The sequence below is a fragment of the Echiichthys vipera genome, assembly GCF_963691815.1.
Source record: "Echiichthys vipera genome assembly, chromosome: 19".
NCBI lineage: Eukaryota > Metazoa > Chordata > Actinopteri > Perciformes > Trachinidae > Echiichthys > Echiichthys vipera.
This window is the reverse complement of record NC_139844.1, coordinates 3,799,071-3,812,306: the sequence shown is the minus strand read 5'-3', so window position 1 is coordinate 3,812,306 and position 13,236 is coordinate 3,799,071.

Sequence of the window (13,236 nt, the reverse complement as noted above, 5' to 3'; positions counted from 1 at the left end):
TGAGAGCCATGGCCTCAGATTTAGAGGTGCTGATACTCATCCCAGCCGTTTCACACTCGGCTGTGAACCGATCCAGGGAGTGCTGAAGGTCAATAACCGACGATGCCATCAGGTTAACATCATCTGCAAAAAGCAGAAACGAGATCCTCAGCCCACCGAACTGCAACCCCTCCCTACCACGACTACGCCTCGATATTCTGTCCCTGAAAATCACAAACAGGATTGGTGACAAAGCGCACCTCTGGTGGAGGCCAACCCCCACCGGGAACAAATCCGACTTACTGCACAGGATCCGGACACAGCTCTCGCTTTGGGTGTGCAGAGATTGGATGGCCCACAAAAGTGACCCCCTCACCCCATACTCCTGCAGCACCTCCCACAGTATCTCCCGAGGGACCCGGTCATATGCCTTCTCCAAATCCACAAAACACATGTAGACTGGATGGGCATACTCCCAGGCCCCATCCAGGATCCTTGAGAGGACGGAATCTGCATTGTTCCTCTTCAATCTGAGGTTAAACTATAGGACGAACCCTCCTTTGCAGCACCTTGGAGTAGACTTTACCAGGGAGACTGAGTAGTTCGATACCCCTGTAATTGGAACACACTCTGGTCCCCCTTTTTAAATAGGGGAACCGCCACCCTGGTCTGCCACTCCCTTGGCACTGTCCCAGACTTCTGAACAAGGTCCCGGGTACAAGCGCCCGACATGGGTTTTCTCAGGAGGGTGGCTGGAGTCTCCCTTAGAGATAGGGTGAGAAGTTCAGCCATCCATGAGGAACTCGGAGTAGAGCCACTGCTCCTTTACGTTGAAAGGAGCCAGTTGAAGTGGTCCGGGCATCTAGTTAGGATGCCCCCGGGTGCCTCCCTAGGGATGTGTTCCAGGCACGTCCAGCTGGGAGGAGGCCTCGGGGAAGACCCAGGACTAGGTGGAGGGATTATATCTCCACACTGGCCAGGGAACGCCTCAGGATCCCCCATTTAGAGCTGGTTAATGTGGCCCGGGAAAGGGAAGTTTGGGGTCCCCTGCTAGAGCTGCTGCCCCCACGACCCGACCCCGGATAAGCGGTTGAAGATGAGTGATGAGTCAGTGAGTGATGATAACAGGCTGAACTAAAATCAATGCTAGCATGATAACAGGCTGAACTAAGATTAATGCTAGCATGATAACAGGCTAAACTAAAATCAATGCTAGCATGATAAAGAGGTAAACTAAGAGGATGATAAAAGGCTAAACTAAGATTAATGCTAGCATGATAGCAGACTAAACTAAGATTAATGCCAGCATGATAACAGGCTGAAATAACATTAATGCTAGCATGATAACACGCTGAACTAATGTTAATGCTAGTATGATTAAAGGCTGAACTAAGATTAATGCTAGAATGACAGGCTGACAGAGAGCCACAGCTCTATTGAGCCATGTATTCCTATAACCCTCAGTAGTAACGACTTCATGACCTTCTTTAATGACAAAATTATAACTATTAGAGACAAAATCAACTCACTTGGCACCAATTTTTCTTCAAACACAGGAACCTTAGAAACAGCTGTACGACCTGATATATTCTTGGACTGCTTCTCTACAGTTGACCTTAACAAATTAACCTCTACTATTTCAGCATCAAAACCTTCTACTTGTCTCCTAGACTCTATTTCAACTAGTTTACTTAAAGAAGTGTTACCTTTAGTTAGCACTCCTGTATTAGATTTTATTAACATGTCTTTATCAGCAGGTTATGAAACCACAGTCTTTTAAAGTAGCTGTAATTAAACCTCTTCTTAAAAAGCCCAGTCTTGATCCTGAGTTACTAGCCAACTATAGACCTATATCTAACCTTCCCTTTCTCTCTAAGATCCTCGAGAAATTAGTTGCCAATCAGTTGTGTGACTTTTTACATAATAATGAGATATTTGAGGACTTGAAGTCAGGATTTAGAGCGAATCATAGCACTGAGACAGCACTGGTGAAAATTACTAACGACCTTCTTATAGCTTCAGACAAAGGACTTGTCTCTGTACTTGTTTTACTAGATCTTAGTGTTGCCTTCGACCCTATTGACCATCACATCCTGCTACGGAGACTGGACCATCTGATCTGCATTAAAGGAACCGCACTGAGCTGGTTTAAGTCATATTTATCAGATAGATCTCAGTTTGTATATGTTAATGACAAATCCTCCATGCACACTAAAGTCAGTCACGGAGTCCCACAGGGTTCTGTTCTTGGACCGCTTCTATTCACCTTATATATGCTTCCCTTAGGAAATATTATAAGGAAGCACTCCATAAACTTTCATTGCTATGCTGATGATACACAATTATATTTATAAGTTGTGTGACTTTTTACATAATAATGAGATATTTGAGGACTTGAAGTCAGGATTTAGAGCGAATCATAGCACTGAGACAGCACTGGTGAAAATTACTAACGACCTTCTTATAGCTTCAGACAAAGGACTTTGTCTCTGTACTTGTTTTACTAGATCTTAGTGCTGCCTTCGACACTATTGACCATCACATCCTGCTACAGAGACTGGACCATATGATCTGCATTAAAGGAACCGCACTGAGCTGGTTTAAGTCATATTTATCAGATAGATCTCAGTTTGTACATGTTGATGACAAATCCTCCATGCACACTAAAGTCAGTCACGGAGTCCCACAGGGTTCTGTTCTTGGACCGCTTCTATTCACCTTATATATGCTTCCCTTAGGAAATATTATAAGGAAGCATTCCATAAACTTTCATTGCTATGCTGATGATACACAATTATATTTATCGATCAAACCAGAAGAAACCGATCAGTTAGATAAACTTCAAATGTGCATTAAGGAAATACAAAGCTGGATGACCTGTAATTTTCTGATGTTAAACTCAGATAAAACTGAAGTTATTGTACTTGGCCCCAAAGGCCTCCGAAACTCAATAGCTACTCAGGAAGATGTTGTGTCCTCCAGCACCACAGTAAGGGATCTGGGTGTTATTTTTGACCAGGATATGTCCTTCCATTCTCACATAAAACTAACGACAAGGACTGCATATTTCCACCTGCAGAATATTGCAAAAATTAGGAACATTGTGTCTCAGAAAGATGCAGAAAAACTAGTCCATGCATTTGTTACTTCTAGGCTGGACTACTGCAACTCCTTATTATCAGGCTGCTCCAATAAGTATGTTAAGAGTCTCCAGTTGGTCCAAAATGCTGCAGCTCGTGTACTAACTAAAACAAATCGAAGAGAACATATTTCTCCTGTATTAGCCTCTTTGCACTGGCTACCTGTAAAATCTAGAATAGAATTTAAAATCCTTCTCCTTACCTATAAAGCTCTTATTGGTCAGGCTCCGTCGTATCTTAAAGAGCTCATAGTACCGTATCACCCGACTAGATCTCTGCGCTCTGAGAATGCAGGGCTACTCGTCGTTCCTAGAGTCTCCAAAAGTAGAAATGGAGGCAGAGCCTTCAGCTACCAAGCTCCTCTCCTGTGGAACAAACTCCCAAGTGTTATTCGGGAGGCAGACACTGTCTCCATATTTAAGAGTAAACTTAAAACTTTCCTTTTAGATAAAGCTTACAGCTAGGACTTATGATAAGATTTTCTTCTGCTTAATTATGCTGCTATAGGCCTAGTCTGCCAGGGGATAATACTTTTCCTGATACTCTGAGCTTCTCTCCTTTCTGTCCATTCATGTCTCATCAATGCATGTTACTAATTCAGCTTCTTCCCCGGAGTTGTTTGTGCTTTGTCGTCTCGCAGGTCTCTGCTGATCGTGGTGGTGCCTGCTGCCGTGGTCCTACATGACACTTCCTGCTGCTATTATCACTGTTAGTTATATATACTATCACTAGTTTAATAAACTATAAAATTTGTAGCCATAAAAAACCACCAGTGGTATGTCTCGCTGTATCGTAGCTGCTATTGCTACTACTCATCATTGATCATGTTTGCCACCATAATTACTGTCATTTTCATATTCTATCTCCTTAGCTGTGCTTGTTTCTACTATTCTGTTTAATAACTGCCTTAACATACACGTAATTTTCACATTACTATAGATATTATTATAGTTACTGTTACGCTTTGGTTGCTTGCATCTCTGGAAGTGTGTCTGTCTGTCTCTCTCTGTCCATCTGTGTGTCTTTTCTCTCTTTTTCTCTCCTTTTCTTCCTCCCCAACCGGTCAAGACAGATGGCCGTCCTCCACAGAGCTGGGTCTGTCCGACATTCCTGCCTGTTAAAGCGAAGGTTTTCGTTGCCACCGTACTCTACAGAGGAATTTTTGGGTCTATGTAAATCATAAATAAGTCATTGAGTGTGGTCTTTACCTACTCTGTAAAGTGTCCTGAGATAACTTTTGTTATGATTTGACACTATTAATAAAATTGAATTGAATTGAATGATAACAGGCTGAACCAAAATCAATGCTAGCATGATAAAGAGGTAAACTAAGATTAATGCTAGCATGATAACAGGTTGAACTAAGATTAAAGCTAGCATAATAACAGGCTGAACTAATATCAATGCTAGCATGATAAAGGGGTAATCTAAGATTAATGCTAGCAGGATAACAGGCTGAACTAAGATTAATGCTAGCATGATAACAGGTTGAACTGAGATTAATGCTAGCATGATAAAGGGCTGAACTAAAATCAATGCTAGTATGATAAAGGGGTAAACTAAGATTAATGCTAGCATGATAACAGGCTGAACTAAGATTAATGCTAGCATGATAACAGGCTGAACTAACATTAATGCTAGCATGATAACAAGCTGAACTAATATTAATACTAGCATGATAAAAGGCTAAACTAAGATTAATGCAAGCACGATAACAGGCTGAACTAAGATTAATGCTAGCATGATAACAGGCTGAACTAAAATCAATGCTAGCATGATAAAGGGCTAAACTAAGATTAATGCTAGCATGATAGCAGACTAAACTAAGATTAATGCTAGCATGATAACATGCTGAACTAAGATTAACGCTAGCATGATAACAAGCTGAACTAAGATTAATGCTAGCATGATAACTGGCTAAACTAAGATTAATGCTAGCAGAATAACAGGCGGAACTAAGATTATTAGTGATGATACCTGCTACACATAAGCATGCTAGTATTGGTATTATGGAGGGAAAAATATGTGAATGTTACAATACTAGCATTAGCATCAGTATTAGCTTTATTGACCAAGTATGTGTATACACACACACACACACACAGGGTATTTGACTGTCAATGAAAAGAGAAATAGACAAACAAGGACAACAAAGCTGTTACAGATAAATATAAATATGTATCAACATATCATACATATACACTACTGTTCAATAGTTTTAGGCTACTGAGGTGAGGTTGTGGAAGACTTGTTTGATGTCACAGGTCATACACCATGGCAAGACTGAGCACAGCAACAAGACACAAGGTAGTTATACTGCATCAGCGAAGTCTCTGCGAACACAGATTTCAAAGCAGTCTGGGGTTTCAAGATGTGCTGCTCAAACCTTTTTGAAGAAGAACAAAGAAACGGGCAACGTGAGGATCATAGACGCAGTGGTCGGCCAAGGAAACTTGGTGCAGCAGATGAAAGACACATAACCCATCTACTGTCCTGAGTAGTCTGGACAGAAGGGGTCTTCATGGAATAGTTGTGGCCAAAAAGTCTAACCTCCAACATGGAAACAAAGCCAAGAGACTTAACTATGCACAAAACATAGGAACTGGGGTACAGAAAATGGCAGAAGCGTCTCTGGACTGATGCGTCCAAATGTGAAATATTTGGCTGTAGTAGAAGGCAGTTTTTTGCTGCAGGGCTGGAGAGCGGAACACTAATGAGTGTCTGCAGGAAACAGTGAAGCATGGTGGAGGTTCATGCAGGTTTCGGGCTGCATTTCTGCGAATGGAGTTGGAGATTCAGTCAGGATGAATGGTGTACTCAATGCTGAGGAATACAGCAGATACTTATCCATCATGCAACACCATCAGGGAGGCGTGTGATTGGCCCCAAATGTATTCTGCAGCAGGACAACGAGCCCAAACACACAGCCAATGTCATTAAGAACTATCTTCAGCGTATAGAAGAAGTCCTGGAAGTGATGATGTGGCCCCACAGAGCCCTGATCCCAACATCATCCAGTCTGTCTGGGATCACATGAAGAGACAGAAGGATCTGAGGAAGTGTACATCCACAGAAGATCTGGGGTTAGTTCTCCAAGATGTTTGGAACAACCTACGAGCAGAGTGCCTTCAAAAACTGTGTGAGTGAACCTAGAAGAATTAAGGCTGTTTTGAAGGATAAGGGTGGTCACACCAAATATTGATTTGATTTAGGTTTCTCTTCTGTTCAGTCACTGCAGGTTGATAATTGATGAAAATAAACTATTAACACTTCCATTCTTGAAAGCATTCTTTTCTACAGCATTTGGTCATTTTTTCCTTCCTAAAACTTTAACAGTAGTCTACATAATGATGAATACATAATGATAAATGCAACAGGTTGATTTATGAAATGGATATGAGAGTAGTGTATACAGCTTAAAAAAACATCATATATATATATACTCTTTTCAATTCAATTCAATTCAATTAAATTCGATTTTATTTACAGTGCCAAATCATAACAAAAGTTATCTCAAGACACTTTACAGAGTAGGTAAAGACCACACTCTACGACTGTTTTATGATTTACATAGACCCAATAATTCCCCCGAGTACGGTGGCAACGAAAACCTTCGCTTTAACAGGCAGGAACGTGGAACAGACCTAGCTCTATGGAGGACGGACATCTGTCTGCACCGCTCAGGGAGGAAGAAAAGGAGAGAGAAAGAGAGAAAACAGACGGACAGATGGACAGAGAGAGACAAGGACAGACACAAAGACAGAGACAGACAGACACAAAGACAGAGAAAGACACACTTTCAGAGATGCAAGCAACCACAAAAGTAACAGTAACTATAATAATATCTATAGTAATGTGAATATGACTTATATGTCATGGCAGTTAATATAGTAGAATAGTAGAAACAAGCACAGCTAAGGTGATAGAATATGAAAATGATAATAATTATGGTGGCAAACATGACAAATGATGAGCAACGACACGGCGAGACATTTTCCCACCAACTTAACTAGACTCAGTGTTTTGATTTTCTACACCAAGCGTTAGCCTTTCTTGCAGTGGAGGAAACCCAGTATGAGTCCAGATGGTCTGCAACTCCAGTGACAGTAGATCTGTCAGCATCCCTTTCTGCTCACAGTGGGTGAGAATTGTTAGGTAGATTTCAGTCCATCAAATGTTAGCTCAAGTAGTAGTAAGTCAACATCTGCTTGGTCAATTTCCTTCCCATCAGTTAGAGCAAAGGGGCCGACGAAGAAAGCCTTTTCCCCCTACTCTCTTTTGAGTTTATGAATGAGTTTCTCTCTCAGCCGTCTGTGCTCCAGAGACAGAGCCTGGGTGAGCTGCAGTCTGTTGTCTCGCAGAAACCTGCATCCTTAAGCGTTCTTCCACACAGCATCACTGATACGGCGTAGTGCAAATAGAAGCCTGATAGACCTGTGGGGGCCATCCTGTTTTTTAGGGCTAAGACGATGTGCAATGTCAATCCCCCCGCTACTTCTTCTTCCTTCTTCTTGTGTTCTTTTGTTTGCATTACCTACACATTCTGAAATGGACTGTGGATCACAATGGCGTTATGCAAAGAAAAGAAATACATTAAATCAATAAAGAAAAATACTCTTCATTCTCCTTATAATTACGGCCTTTTCCAAAAAGATAAATATTGCCCTATACCCCACATGTCCTGACTTCATCTTTAGTATTTCTTTAATGTTAAATTTAAAGTGAAATTCATTCATTTTCAGCAAATACACTCATCAAATACACTCATCAAATAAGCCATCGAGACATTTTTTTCGTATAACAACTATTAACGAGAAGAGTTGCTGACTTGAGCTGCAAACTTTGCCCGCTAGCTTTTCACTTTAGTCACATCAACAGCAAACCTCGAAACGCCACATTGAATTAAAGCATGCAGCATTTTAAGGTCTGTGCAAGCACATAAAAAAACAAAAGAGAGTGAAAACAGATCCTCGACCCAAACCGCATTAACTGCGTACAGTAGCGGCTCCGCTGTCATCTCCCAGCCACAGCTGGACGACCTGGTGGTGCAGTTTACTGACAGAAACCTGCAGCTTTTGAGTAAAGTGGAAGGCCCAGCTTTCTTAAACTTCATTAAGGGGTTGCACCCATCCAGAAAGGTGCCATCTGTTAAAAGATAAAACTGTTAAAAGAATTGCTTTCTGTGATTCTACAGTATATGGGCTGTGAATTTTTTTTTTTTTAAATAATAGCTTGCAGCACCATATTGAATAAAAGAACTATGAACTAGTTCAAAATTTTGAATCATGAACTATGAACTGAACTAGAAAAGTAACTTTCTCAACACTATCTGTTGAATATGGACCGGGCTCCTGAAATTGGGCCCTTACCCACATGTTGTTTCCTTTCTGAGCTTTGCCTCCACGCTGTTAGTATGTCATCTGTTTGTTGATCTGATTGGTTGATTTGGCCCGTATGTTGGTGATAGAAAGATGGTTTATCCAATCAACAACCAGTATTTTCGCCCCTTCCCAAAAGATCTCCAAACCAGAGTTCCCAGAAGGATATGCAGAGACAATGATAATCAATCCATCTGGAGGAGTCAGGTTAGGAGTTTGAAGGAAAGAATGACAAATCTGAACGTGAAATCAGTAAATAATGTGCTCAAAAGACCACACTCTTAAATGAAGATAAAGTAAAGTAAAGTAACTCAATATGAAGGTTACTTCACTGCAACCTATGGTCAATATGGTCAGAAGTCCACCACTCTATAAGGTTATCTACTAGTCTTCATTCAAACGAATAATCAATCAACACTGACATAGGCATTCTTTGGATAGTAGATCTGAAGTGTTTCAAATGGTGTTCAGATGGGTCAAACAGTGAGTCCACAGTGACATTCAGTGTCTTACTGTAAGCAGGAGTGTATGCATGCCATTTTGTTTCCACAAATGTTTGATCAAACTTCATCAAACCCTTAGGGCGCACTCATACTGTCCGTCTGTACATCACCGCGATGCGTGGCTTTGTTTCCAGATCTTTCCGTAGACCTCAGAGTTTTTGTGCATCTTGTCCGACTGTTTTTGAATATTTTCATCGAACAAATCTGCAGTAAACACTCCACCTCCGCATCACACCAACGTGAACCTTTCGCCGCCATTGTTTTCAATGTCCCACCTCTGCCGTGGCCAGCCAGCTGGACAGTGTGAGTGCAACCTAAGGTAGAGTGATTTTCTTCAGAATTTTAGCACCAGCAATCAAATGTTGTAAGCATTTTAAGTTTAAATAGACAAAAGCAGTCCATCAGTTGTGTCAGTTTGTGTGAAGGTGTGAGGAAAACACATCTCATCAGTGGAGCAAGCAGCAAGGCACCTTCTCTGGGGATACAAAGGTCCAGGGTCTGAAGCTCCACGTGGCCAAGTCCCACTTCAACAATGAGGAAATTCATGCATGTGGTAAGTTCCATGTGCTCATTGAGGCCAAACTGCTTGGACCCCTTTGGACAGATTTTTTTTAAGTACAAGGATTTGTATACAGCTACATTTCACATGACCTAGGTGAAATGTAGCCGGGGAAATTGCATTAAAATCCCTGTTGCCAATTAGGAAAAGCAGTTGTAGACTTTAACACACGTATTTGCACTGATTGTGGAGATCAAAGCTGTCTAAATGCAATATCCGTCTCTTTTGACGGCAGTGTTTTAGAAGAAGGAGAAGAAGAAGAAGAATTCCATTATTCATCCTGCAAGGGGAAATTCATTTTTTTCACAGAGACATCGTTACACACACAGGCCCGAAATACACACACATGCACAAACAAACCTATTAATGGAGAGATGTCAGAGCGAGGGGGCTGCTAAATGAATCGGCGCTCCAAGGAGTTGGCTTCCGATAGTTTGATCAACATCACCTCAGCAGTGCCCAGGAGATGTACTGGCACCTCTCCAGCCATTGGTCTACACGGCCCACACAGGGACTCGAACCGGCGAACCCTAAGGTTCCCAGCCAAGTCACCTATGGGCTGAGCTACTTGTACATGTTGTGCCACTTTTTCCGAGTTGTGTTGATGTCTCACCTTTGTAAAGATGTCATCGTTGTTTCTGTATGTGTAGCTGGGCTAACGTCACTGCACCTCTTGTGGTAGCCAGCAGCCTGGGTGTGGAAACGTCTGCAATTCAAAGAATTCAAAGAATGTCCTAACAATACACATGTGTAGTTTGTTGCTAGACTTTGTAATTACTTTTATTGATTTGAATGCAGATTGCTCATTTGCAGATTAGGCCTAGCATTCCAGCTTTGCCTCCATGTTTCCTCTGCCATGGTGTAAGCTTTTCACTCACACCCAAATACATGCACCTTTATTTAAAAAAAACACAATGATATCACATTATTCAACATGTTATTTTGATAGATATCAGAACATATTGTTAGTACCAACATTCAATGGTGGCCATCTACAGCTGTATGTACTGTGTGTGTGTGTGTGTCACAGTGAGAGCAAAGAGGCTGCAGCCAACACGCAGGTCCGGTGTTGCACAAAAGTAGGTGATATATTTACAAATGATGAATGTAATTCCATTTCAGATTTATTTATAGTGTCAAATCTTAACAGAAGTTACCTCAGAAAACTTTTCATACAGAGCAGGTCTTTGTTTCAAATTTGTCACAATGAACATTTATTTATCAGCTGTTTTATACAGTCTGATTATCAGTCATTGTGTCGAGTCGACTGAACTCCTGTCCCATCAGTCTCAATCATACTACTTGAAGAGAGGAGGGAGCGATTTATTGAAATATGGCTAAACTTTTTGTTGGTGTTCATTTATGTTTGTTGATTCCTAGTTTTTTACCTTTGTCAGGCAAAGTCAGTCATTGTTTAAACACTGGCATATTTTCAGTTCAGATGGAAGAGTTGTACATTTATTTTGCATATAAGAGTGGCAGAAATCTCAGAGGTATTCCTCTCTTCAGATTGCTAAAGTCATTCTGCACAGATAACCTGGATCCTCCTTGTTTTCATAGGTCTGCTGCGGAGATGTTCTGTACCAAATTTGTTGATGTTTGTTACAAATTTGTACTACCTTGGACACAATTCAAAATGGCAGAAATCGATCTAGATGCAATATTGATGGATTTATCCTGACCATCGACATATATACGTAAACTGTGCATTGAATGTTTTGGCCTGTTGCTGTGATAGGGCAGCCGTCATTTGTTTTGTCTTGCCTCCTGACGCATCTGGTTGTTCCTTGCTCTCTCAGACCACTCGCTCTGCAGAGAGACAGTGGCACTGGTAGGGACACTGCGACCATGAAAGGCAGCTATTCAAATATTGATGGTGTTTCAACACCTGTCGGATGTCTTTTACATTTTAATGTGCCATACGCTTATTAGGAGCATTTTAAGATTACAAAAGAAAAGTGTAAAAATGCCAGAAAGGTAAAAATAGCTTTAAGTCTGCGTTAAAATTTTTGTTATTATTATTATTATTATTATCAATATTAATCATAATTATTATTTATTTTATTGTGCGTGCAGAATATAATATGCAAGTCAGTTTTCCATATTTTGTTGGAAATATTTAAAATGAGGACTAATTGCATTAGACATTTTGACCAGTGAAACAAGTGAAGGGATTTCTGTTTCCTCTTAAAACTATAGGATGAAAAGTATCAGTATAAGTAATACAAAACACAACAGACATAATTCACATAAATTCACAATTACATTATTTGTCCCTATTGAACAGGCTGTGTTGGTAATTCCTATTGAATAACTTGCAACACTTATTTTCTGTAAGTTTAATTCCTCATCAGCAGAGATACTCAACACAGTAAAAAGCAATGACTGGGCAAATAACATAAGAATAGAGAAGAAGCCAGATTTGTACATATTGAGAAAGTGCAGTGACAGGATCTGTGAGTGAGTGTGATCCGTCCTGTGTCCTCTAGAAATTAATATAGAAGTGAAACAACACAAATTATTATTATTTTTAATTAATTTTATTTAATTTATATTAATTTATTTATATTATTTATATATGTTTTTCCTAATTTCTTTACTAGAGGACATTTTCTTTCATTCAGTGCTAATACAATTGTCTGAAATTGTAGGCTTTATTTACATCTTTTACATAAACTTTGTTCCAGTCTTGTTTAAAAAGGTCTTCTTCGAAGGACAGCAGCTTGTGTTCTCTGTATGGTTGCAAAGACTGGCAGGTGATCAGGCACCCGGCCTGCCTGTGCCTCAGAGGCCGGGGCCGCCCTGGCATACCTAAAGTGTTTGGTCCTCAGACCGCTGATGATCAGATCATTCATCTGGGAGCATTGCTCAAGGTCGGCCACTCGATTCTGCAGAAAAGTAATCTTTTTATCCTTTTCCATGTTTTGTATTATAACCAGAATTTTATTTTGTTGGGATATGACTTCTGTGATCTCCGCTGTTAAGAAGTCCAGAGCTTTCCTGATCAGAGTTCAGAAATTTGAAACATGTGGAGTGCTTTGTTCGCTGCTGTCTTCAGCTGTCTGCTTACAAAGGAAATAAAGTGAATCGCTCATGTATATGGCCCAGAATTTGTTGTTACGCTCCTGCATACCCTTCAAAAGTTGCAGGTCCGAACATAATGTTCATTGTTATAGCACCACCATCTGGACAAATTGCACCAGATTCTCAAGATGTATGAATAACAGACAAACAGATATTCCTCTCTTCACTGATAGATTGTTTGTTCTTTTTGCTGTTGAGTTGTTTTGATTTAACCACAAGATGGTGCTACATGTGTAAAGAAGGGTTAGAATACAGCTTATAGGATGCCTTATATGGTGAGTTAAGTTTTTGCTTTGGAAATATAAACACTTGAATGAGATTTCATGTGTTGACCCTTGACAGTAAGAGACTTGAACACATTAAAACATTATAATATCTATATTACCGTGCCTACATTAAAGAGTATTTTCGCAATGAAATAGCAAAAAAATAATAAGGGTTAGGTGCATACGGTCCTTACGGTTTCAAAGGGTACTGTACAGAAAGTGTTTGCTGGCTATGCTAAACGATCACCCCTGTGGTCAAACTATGCAACAGTGGCTTGTGCCCAGCAACAACCTGATGAGGCAGAGAAATGGGAGCTAGTATTTGAA